The sequence below is a fragment of the Carassius gibelio genome, chromosome A11, assembly GCF_023724105.1.
Source record: "Carassius gibelio isolate Cgi1373 ecotype wild population from Czech Republic chromosome A11, carGib1.2-hapl.c, whole genome shotgun sequence".
Taxonomy (NCBI): Eukaryota; Metazoa; Chordata; class Actinopteri; order Cypriniformes; family Cyprinidae; genus Carassius; species Carassius gibelio.
In genome coordinates, this window is record NC_068381.1 from 396,543 (window position 1) to 406,691 (window position 10,149).

A 10,149-nucleotide genomic window follows, 5' to 3' on the forward strand; every position below is an offset into this window, starting at 1 on the left:
CCCAAAGTGCTGCCCCATTGGGTTCATTAACACAGTGCAGAGGAGTTAAAGTGGTGGCCGCTGCAAGTGTGGAAAATTGTATCTTTGCTATCGGAGAAGTAGTCTCACGTTGCCAGACCCGCATTGGAAGCTTTCAATGGACAAAGCCCGCCCATGAGGCCATTTGACCGGCATGTCAAACAACCAGTCATAGTTCATTTCATTCATCGTCACATTTCGGTGCGTGGAAATGTCGCCACAATATAACAGAGCAGTGTGTAAAACTCTCAGATGTGTTTTAAAGATTCTATGTTCAAACTTTAAATATTTCACATAATTTTGAAAATCCAGTGTTTAGTTGATCTTGATAAGCGCTTGTTGTCACTGTTGTTAAAATGACAGCTTTCTTTTTTCGTGACGGGGTTTGGCGTCATGCCATCTTTGTTTACAGGTGGAACATTAAAGAATGCGACACACACGTCTACCGGAAATCCTGTATAATTCAACCAATCCGATGATGACATTGAAACTCCTGAATCAAGGTAATGCAGTTGTTTTAAGATGAATAAAGTGCTGCTGGTACATCAGTGTCAGTTCCTATGAATCCAGTAAAGAGTGTAAAAAGTATAACAAACAAGGTACCTTGTGAGCAAACTGTTGAAACTGTTCAACCCATGATTGAAATCATGGAAGATAATGATTCGGCTGGTGAAGATCAAATAAGGTCAAATGTGAGCTTGCTTATAGAAGCTGTTGTTACAGAATTGATGGAGACACAAAATAATTTGATGATTCTCTTATCTGAGTCTTCATCAGATAATGTAAATTTGTGGAAAGCATTAAGAGTCTAATGAGTGATGGTTGCTTTCTGGATAAAGAATTATATCTACAATTTTTTTTTTTTAATAATATTGATGACAAAGTGGCAATTTTTTTTTTTTTTATCATGGTTGGCTATGTATCTTTGTATGTTTTTTTTTTTTTTTTTTTTTACTCATGGCAGATATCCGTATTGCATCTTTAAATGTAAACGGAGCCAGGGATGATGTAAAGAGGGTGCAATTGTATGAAACAATGAAACAGAATCAACTTGATGTTCTTTTATTACAATAAAAGCATAGTGATGATAAAAATGTTACAAATTGGTTAAAAGAATTGAATGGTTATATATTTTTAAGTAATAAAAAACTCTTGTGGTGGAGTTGCAATCTGGTTTGCGAAAAATTTTACTCCTTGATCTTTTAAAATAAAGGAAATTGTGAAGGGGAGACTTTTGAAAATTCAAGCCCTTTCTGAAAAAAAAAAGTTATATATATATATATATATATATATATATATATATATATATATATATATATATATATATATATATATCGGTTTCTTATTTGGGTGTATGCCTCCACTTTACCAATAGAAAGAATAGCCTTTTCGGATATTTTATGCTTAACACTATAGGCAAATGCAATAGATAAGAATATCTATTTCTTAGTGGGGATTTTAATTGTGTTGAGCAACATATTGATCGCACTCATATAGAACCACATATGTCTTCTCAAAGACAGTTTGTGAAATAATTGAAAGACATTCTGTGTCACCAAGGAGTGTGTATTGGCATTGTAACTCTGCTCTGTTAAATGATGCTTTTTTTTAAAAAAAAAAGAGACTTGCTTTTAAAATGAAAAAGTTTATTTTTCTTCTCTGCAGAGTTGGTGGGATTTTGGCATGGCTCAAATCAAACTTTTCTGTCAAAAGTATACTCAAACAAAATATCACAAGAGAGACAGTTAAGTCTAAAAAAGTTTTAGAAACTGACATTTTGAAACTTCAAGATATAGCACAATTAAGTGAAAATCAAGCTTGTATTGATTCTCTTCTTTTTCTTTTCTTTTTTTAAAAAAAAGAAAACTGCTTTGTCTGACTTACAAGAGATGAAGGCAGGGGTGCACTGGTCAGATATCATTTTAAGACTGTAGAACAGATGAATGTACTATCTACATTTTTTTTTTTTTTTTTTTTTTTTGGAAAAAAAGAATGGCCAAACACATTTTATCCATTCATTATCAGATCTTTGCCTTGCCACAATTCTGTCTCTGAGCTCTTCAGGCTGACCTCATGATTCTCATTTGCTCTGACATGCACTGTGAGCTGTAAGGTCTTATATAGACAAGTGTGTGGCTTTCCTATTCAAGTCCAATCAGTATAATCAAACACAGCTGGACTCAAGTGACCTCGCACTCGTGCCAATAGTATCAGTACCAGAGAGTCTCATAGACTAAATAATGATTGCCCAAAAAGTCGCTAGATTTGTCGCTAGTCACTTTAAAAAAAAAAAGTCTCTAAATTTAGCGACAAAGACGCCAAGCTAGCAACTCAACTGCCCAGCGGACCGGCTTCAATCGTCTCGCAAGTGTTGATAGGCTTTTACTCGTGAGGTGTAACCAATCAGATAGCACCGTGGGCGGGACATTGAGCAAGTCTGCAGAATGGTGAATACAGAGAGGCCGAGCGGCAGCTATATTAGAGCCAACCCAAGTAGCGCATTTTAAAATAAAATTGACTTTAATCAAACCATGGATCCGTGATAAGTTTTGTGACCCGTCTTGCCACTAGTGTAGAAGCACTGATCACTTTGGTGGGGGGGGGGGATAAAAACTGGGGATAAAAATAATTAAGCAGAGGCAGGGATACATTGACCAGAAAGGGGGCTTGAGTGAGCAGGAGGGAGTATTCTAATTATGTTGTATAGTATTTAAAAATGTAACGCCAGTACGCCATATTAAGTTAATTGCCTGCGAGCTTCTCCTCCTGTTTGTACGGTAATTTCTCTACTGTACGACAGAGAGTCGAGTGGTTATGACGCAATCGTTAGCCTATTTTTACAAAAACTGTTTCTACGGGGCCATAATGTAACATAGAAGGTAACGGAGCCCTTTATACATTGTTGTGTATCTTTAGAAATAAATAATTGACAAACGGAGTCTTTAAACGCCTCAGATGTAAAGTTATTCGCTGTCAAAGTGACGCCAAAATGAATGGGAGGTCAATGGGATGCTAACGCAAGTGAAGTTCTGCTACAAGATGGCGGCACGCGGCCGACTTCAACTTCCGGTCGACTTCCTTGCCGCCTGATCACACCCTGGTTAAACATATGAGTGTCACAGCAAAGGGTCTGAATATTTAGGACCATGTGATATTTCAGTTTTTCTTTTTTAATAAATGTGCAAAAATGTCAACAATTATGTGTTTTTCTGTCAATATGGGGTGCTATGTATACATTAATGAGGGGAAAAAATGACCATAAATGATTTTAGCAAATGGATGCAATAGAACAAAGATTGAGAAATTTAAGAGGGTCTGAATACTTTTCGTACCCACTGTATATATAAAATGATTGCATGTACATATAATTAAAATAGAAGAAATAAACATCTATGAACAATTTAAAATTCAGTGGTGTGGGGTGTGTGGTGTGTGTAGGCACATAACTGATTGGTTGACTCCTCCCTCTTTTCATGACAAGCATCAATGTATCGTGTTGCTAGTACGATACAGTGTTGTTTTTTACCTAATAAATATTCAAGTTGTGTTTTCTTGTCATCTTGTTTTGAAGTCAGGGCAAATGTTTAAAATCTGGGATCAAATGTCTTTCTAATATCTTGATAGTTAGGGCAGCTGGTGATGAAGTGTTGCTCTGTCTCCACTTCTCCATGGGTTCAGTAAGGGCAGATGCTGGTCTTTTTGGGTAGCCAGTTCTGTCGATATCTGCCATTTTCTATCTCTCTCTCAAACACTGTCCTGTTTACAGAGTCCAACATTTGCTGCAGGTCTATTCCACGGACACATCCAGTGTAATGTATCCTGCAAATATGACTTGTGATGGAGCCAAATGGCCATTCTATACATGGTTAATTAATCTTCTGTATTTCTTCCAAGGAACTTGACTGATTGATTTTCCCCCACCAACAAGCAGTTCTATGAAGCCCAAATGGGAGGCCACTCCACATGACTATTTGCAGGTTGTACTGAATCTAGGTCTATTGATCTGTCTGTTCACAGAGCATCCAGAGACTGCACCAACAACTGCTGCTTAGTCAGCGTTCTCTAAATGACAAATGGAGGAGAAGCTGGTTTATAGTGGAGAAAAAAGTGAAAACCTGGCATTTAAACCAAATTGCAATTTTAGTAGCGACTAGTATTTACATACGCTTACATATTAAATAATGACTTTGAAATGTGTATGTAAGTTTTGAGTGTATGTGAACTTGTTTATTTGTGGAAAAATTATGTAAACTGCCCTCTAATTAAATGCATAATTACATTCCTGAGAGCAGTTCTCAAAAAAAAAAAAAAAAGAAACATAGAGAAATGTCTTTAATGACAATAATTTATTGGGGTAGAGACATAAGATGGTGTAAGAGGATTTTCTAAATGAATAATTATTGGCTGATGAGCATCTGGCAAACATGTATGACTTACAGTAAAAATTGCCAGTTGATTTCAAATTAAAATGTCAAGATGGTTATTTTTTATTTGTATTTTTTAACTACATGGGATTGTTTTCTATGTGGTCCACTTACATGTTAGTCATAGTATTATTTTCTTTTTCAGTTCAGATATTGTTTTATGACACCTTTCCACACCATCTCACTTTGATCCTGAAGCATTCAAAAATTAAATACAATCTGGCTTCAAAATAAATAAATAAATGATCCTTATTATGAACCTTAAGGGAACTATGTGGAGGTTTTTACTTAAAAAAATCTTTAAGATAGAGTTTTCATTTGTACATGTATAAGCCAACCATGATGTAAAAAAAAAAGCATGACACCTCGACTGTCCACCCCGGTTGCCTCTATCAGCCTGTAGGCTCAATTGTGTGAGGAGGAGTCTGGCCCGAATTGGCATGAAAATTCACAAAATGTGACGTCATACACGTTCTCATCTACTTGGGCTTACAATCATACGGCACGCCAGCCATTATAGTAAGCAGCGGCAATAGTGTTTTCAGATGGACTCTGTGGATGGAAAGAAGCGACATGCCTCCGGCAGCACAATTCAGACACCCATGGACACTCCTAAGTAAGTAAAAAAAAAAAAAATTTCTCTAGTGTGGCAAAAAGAGAGAGCGACTGGCGTCGGGCAAAGTCAAGAGTCAACATCGGAGCGGCATTTGATTCTTGGTGGGAGCTCCAGTCAGCGCGGGGTATAAAAACAGATCCCGAGCTGGCTTTCTTTTTACTGCAAAGGTAAGACATAGTTACAGGCCATTTGAAATATATTATTTCATTGTTTTTGTGGTGTAATGCTAACGATAGCATGCTAGCCAACATGTGGATGCCAGGTAACTTAGCCAGCAACGGGATCGTTTCAAAAAGTTACTGTCTTTTATGAATTATCTTTATTCAGAGCACGAGTGCATTAAGATCGTTACTCCAAAGAAGTATTAAAATGGCCAAAGAAGTACTGGTTGGGTTGTTATATATGTTGGCTTTTTTGCTAAAAGTGTTTAGCTAAATTTATTGGCTAGTAGGGCAAACCATGACAAACTTTGTAACTATACCATCTGATGTTCTCCTGAGGTGCGCGTACATACAGGATTAAGTGTAGGATTGAGGATTGAGTAGTGTACACATGAGGGGAGACTAGATACACAGAAACACTAACACAAGTAACACTTGTAACTCTTCTTACCTCAAACATGCTGATGAATCTCTATGAGCCATCAGTGGTTGCTGCGGCAACCCTGGTTGATGTGGTCGTGCTCGTACGAGCGTGCGCACTGAGAACGAGCATGAGACTGGCTGCAGTTCCTCTAACGGCCACTGGTGTCAGTAACGGTTAGAAATTTCTGAACCTACGCAATGCTCCTTTAATGAGTTTAATATTTTATGTTAACTACTCATTTCCCCATTTTTTTTCCAATTTTGAATCAAGGTGTCATGAGTTCTAAAATGACTCTTGATTAATCTGCATTTTAAGATGGCAGCCATGTAAATGTTTTTTTTTTTTTTTTTCATTAAAACGTGCAGTAGACCACTAGACCATATGAATTGTACTGTGCAGGTAAATTGTATGGGGAGATTCAGTGCAGCATAACAGCCATATATACTGTATGTGCCAGCTCTGCCCTACCCATAGAAATAGAATGAGTGAAATAATAATAATGAGTGTCCATTTGGTTTTCAACAATCAACACAGTGTCTCCTGTGAATGTGATTCCTGTGTAAATACATTTATTCTGCCTCCATGGTAAATTACCACATAAGACATTTACATAAAGTAAATTCTTTTTTTTCTGTTGTGGTTTGTACGCCACTTCAGATGTGCCCTCTTTGCAGTGTTCTCAGGTGTAAGGACAATATTAACCATTTTCCTGAAATGCTGGAGTTAAAGTGTGGCAGATTTTGGTACACCATTTGTCACTTATCTGCATTTGTTGTGTTTTGTCATGTGCATACAACAAATTTATTTGTGACTAATTAAAGATTATTCTGATTATTTTTTTGTGCATTGGAGCAGAATGATTGAGTCTACCATGAAGCATCATGAACCATCTTTGAATCCCTTTCTTCCAGGCGTGCTCAAGTGTTAACTTCATTGGGGCATTATTCTGCAATGAGGACAAAAAAAAAAAAAAAACTAACAAAAAAGTTAAATGTCTTAAGAAATGTTCTTAATTGTTTTGTTTTTGAATCTTTTGCATATATTTAATTTAATTGTTATTTAAATTTAATTTAAAGTTTAAAAATATATATAAATGCTGTGGAATTGTGTAGGAGGACCAAAATAAAAATTCTTCATGATGATGAACTGAATATCTTGGATATAATTTTATTTATTTATTTATTAATAAGTATTTTTAATGTGATGAACAAGGAGCACAGTACAATAAATTATATAAAGTGTGAAATGGGAAATTCAATACAATATTTGAGGGAGGTTGGCGGATGAAAGGAGAAAATTGAACCTTTAAAAAAATAAAAAAAAATAAAATGTGTTTCATTTCAACAGCTAGATCTTGGCTGCACTGGAATTTGAACACAGCCCAAGTGCTCACATCCTCCCAGGCAATAAGCAATTTGCAACTTTCGCAGTTTTTCCACGTGCACTAAAGCAATTAAAACAAGAACGTGACCATTTTTGTGTATGCCTTGCACATTAGGCACAAGTTCGATATACCCGAGGCTCTTTGCAACCTGGCCGATATTCTGTCTTATTTGAGATTAAATTAGAGAATGTCAGAAATAATCAATGTTACCATGTAAAATAATCCTGTTGCTATTGATCGCCACACTCCAGAAAGGCCAACTACGAACATGCTTATGAAATAATGAGGAATTGATCATGCAGCCAATGTAGCTGCTAGCTGCAATCTATATTCACCTTTAATTCAGACATTCACATCCACATCTAAACTGAAATTGTATACGAATAGTGTGGGATTTCAGTTGTAATTTTGCAGATGCAACAACCAGCATGCAAATCTCTGGCAGTGGCAGATAACCTCACGTCCTATTAGAGGTCTGTCACTTCAGTTGTATTTGTATAAAGTGACACTTTGCAGTTTATGAGAGACACCTAGCTAAAATCGATACCCGGGCTCAGTTTCACCCAGTAGACGATATAGATACCTTCCCTGTTCTGTAAACTCTGCGAAGGCTCAGTTTTCATTCTTCCAACATAGACATCCTCGAAAACAAGTGGCACAGCACTGTGACACGTCTGGCTGATACTAATTCATGTTACTTAAAAGGAAAGGTCTGTCTAATCCCCAAAAATACATTTTTCTGTTTGATTGACAGACTGATAATACCCATCCCCAGGGTAACCACATATGTTTCCTTGGTGACATAGAAACAGATAAAACCTGGCATGAACTTGAGAAATGATGTCAGTGTTGTGCCTGCCTTTGTCTGTCCGCTTCTCCTAAGGACGTCGCTGCAAAGTTTGGCTTTGAATCCTCACCAGTCACAATTACAGTGTGCACTGAACAAATGCCAAAAGTGCAAGTCAGGTCTGTGCATCTCTGTTTCATATAGGTCTTGCTGCTTGGCTCTGTGTGTGGGAGTTGATTCAAATGGGAGAGGGAGAAAGAGGCGAGACAGACAGTGTGTTAAACACAGAGGGCCAGACCCCGGAATGACATTTGAAATCTTTTTGTGTATGCCGGCCTTCATTCTCTTCAATAGCGTGCTATTCAGTGGAGAGTGTGTTCTGGAGCTTGGATGTTATAGAGAGAAACCAGGTAAAAGCTGGTCTTGGAGGAGGAAAGACTACAGTAGTATCTTTGCCATCTATTTTTTTTTTTTTTTTTGCCATGATGCAGTACCGACATGTTTTTTTTTATTTCTTATGAAAATCAGTCGAAAACACCCTAAACACATTTAAAAACTGTTTAAAAATTGTTGTTGTTGTTCGAAGCCTTTTAATTTGATATACGTCATTAAAGGAGTAGAAAAAGATTGCAACTTTTTTCATGCCGACTTTAAGTATTCAAAATAAATAAATAAAATTAAGTTAAAATTCAAACCAAACTAAAACATCTGTGAACATTTTATTTAGGTATTAATAAAAAGTAATTTGTACATTTTAATAAGACCAGTATTTATCATTTCTATCCACTGAAATATGCATTGTAGCTATAAATGCTTAAATTATAATACATTTTGTTGATGTTTGAATTGTATGTTAAATTTCAGGGCAGAAGAAATGCAACATCAGCCTGAACAGAAGTCCATTCCAGCTCCCCCTACGCTGCGGCAGACCTCTCTCTGCTTGCATATGGATGGATGTATTTGAGTACAGTATATTATGTGTTTGCAAATATTACTCAAGGATGTGTAAACGTGAATATTGCATAGATTATTGAATCTGATTAGATTGTTAACATCGCACTAAAAAAAATCAGCTGAATCAGCTACTGTAAATATGTTGTGTTATTAGTTTAAGTTTTTGCTATTGAATGTTCAAACTTTTTAGAGTTCTATGGTCAGATAAAACAAAACAAAAAATAGCTTTTTGGCAGCAAACCCACCAGATGGGTTTGGTAAAAACAGGGATAAAAAATACCCCATTTCCAGGGTTAAATGTATGGCTGGATCCTTAATGTTGTGGGCCTGTTTTTCTGCCTAAGTTCCTGGACATCTGGGTCAGATACATGGCATTATGGTTTCAATCAGATACCAAAAGATAAAACACACACACACACACACACACACACACACACACACGCACACACACACACACACACACACACACACACACACACATATATATATATATATATATATATATATATATATATATATATATATATATATGCGATAATAAGGGCAATTAGCTTGCATGATTAGAAAATCCATATATGCTCCTTATCCGAACAAACTGATCAATTATGGAAAAGTCCAGGACCTAATCCTTATTTAGCCTATGCTGACCGTCTGTTTTCCCCTGAGCTTTTAATAGCATTCTGTTGCTCCTCCACACACTCTTAATAAAGTTTTTTTTTACCTTTACCTTTTTATGTCTCATATTTCATTTTGTTCATTGAAGACCATGTTTTCATGCACATTAAACTGCAAAGATTTAAATCAGAAATGTTTTCAAAATTATTTCAATAATGTATGAGTCATATAAATACATTAGCCCTGCCATAACCTGGTAAAGGCAACATTCCAGTTTTGAAATAGCATGTGCCTTTATAAATTATAATTTGGTGTCATGTAAACATCTCAATCAATATCTTGACTGTTTTTCGTTTTATTGTTTAACGTATCTGCACATTCACATAAAAGTATCCAAGAATATGTTAATTGTTTTATTTATTTATTTTGAGATAAAGCCTTAATCAAAATATGGAACTTAACTGAAAAATGATCTGCATGAACAAATGGTCATTCATCCATCTTCCTCTTAGCATTTGTCTTCTTGTTTTCCTGTGTCTCCTCCTCTGCCCACCTCCCTCCCTCGCTCCCTCTTCCTCCTCTCCTAAGCTTTTGCTTGGATCCATTACAGTGTTCCCTCCAGTGAAAAATCTGAGCCTGTCAGCAGAACATCATAATCAAATTGTTTCAAAGGTCATTTAACATCGGAGCACAGAGCACCAACTAAGCCAGAGTCTTCAGAGGATCTGGCTCAAAAGCGATTTACGTGTCAGAGATGAATTGAGGA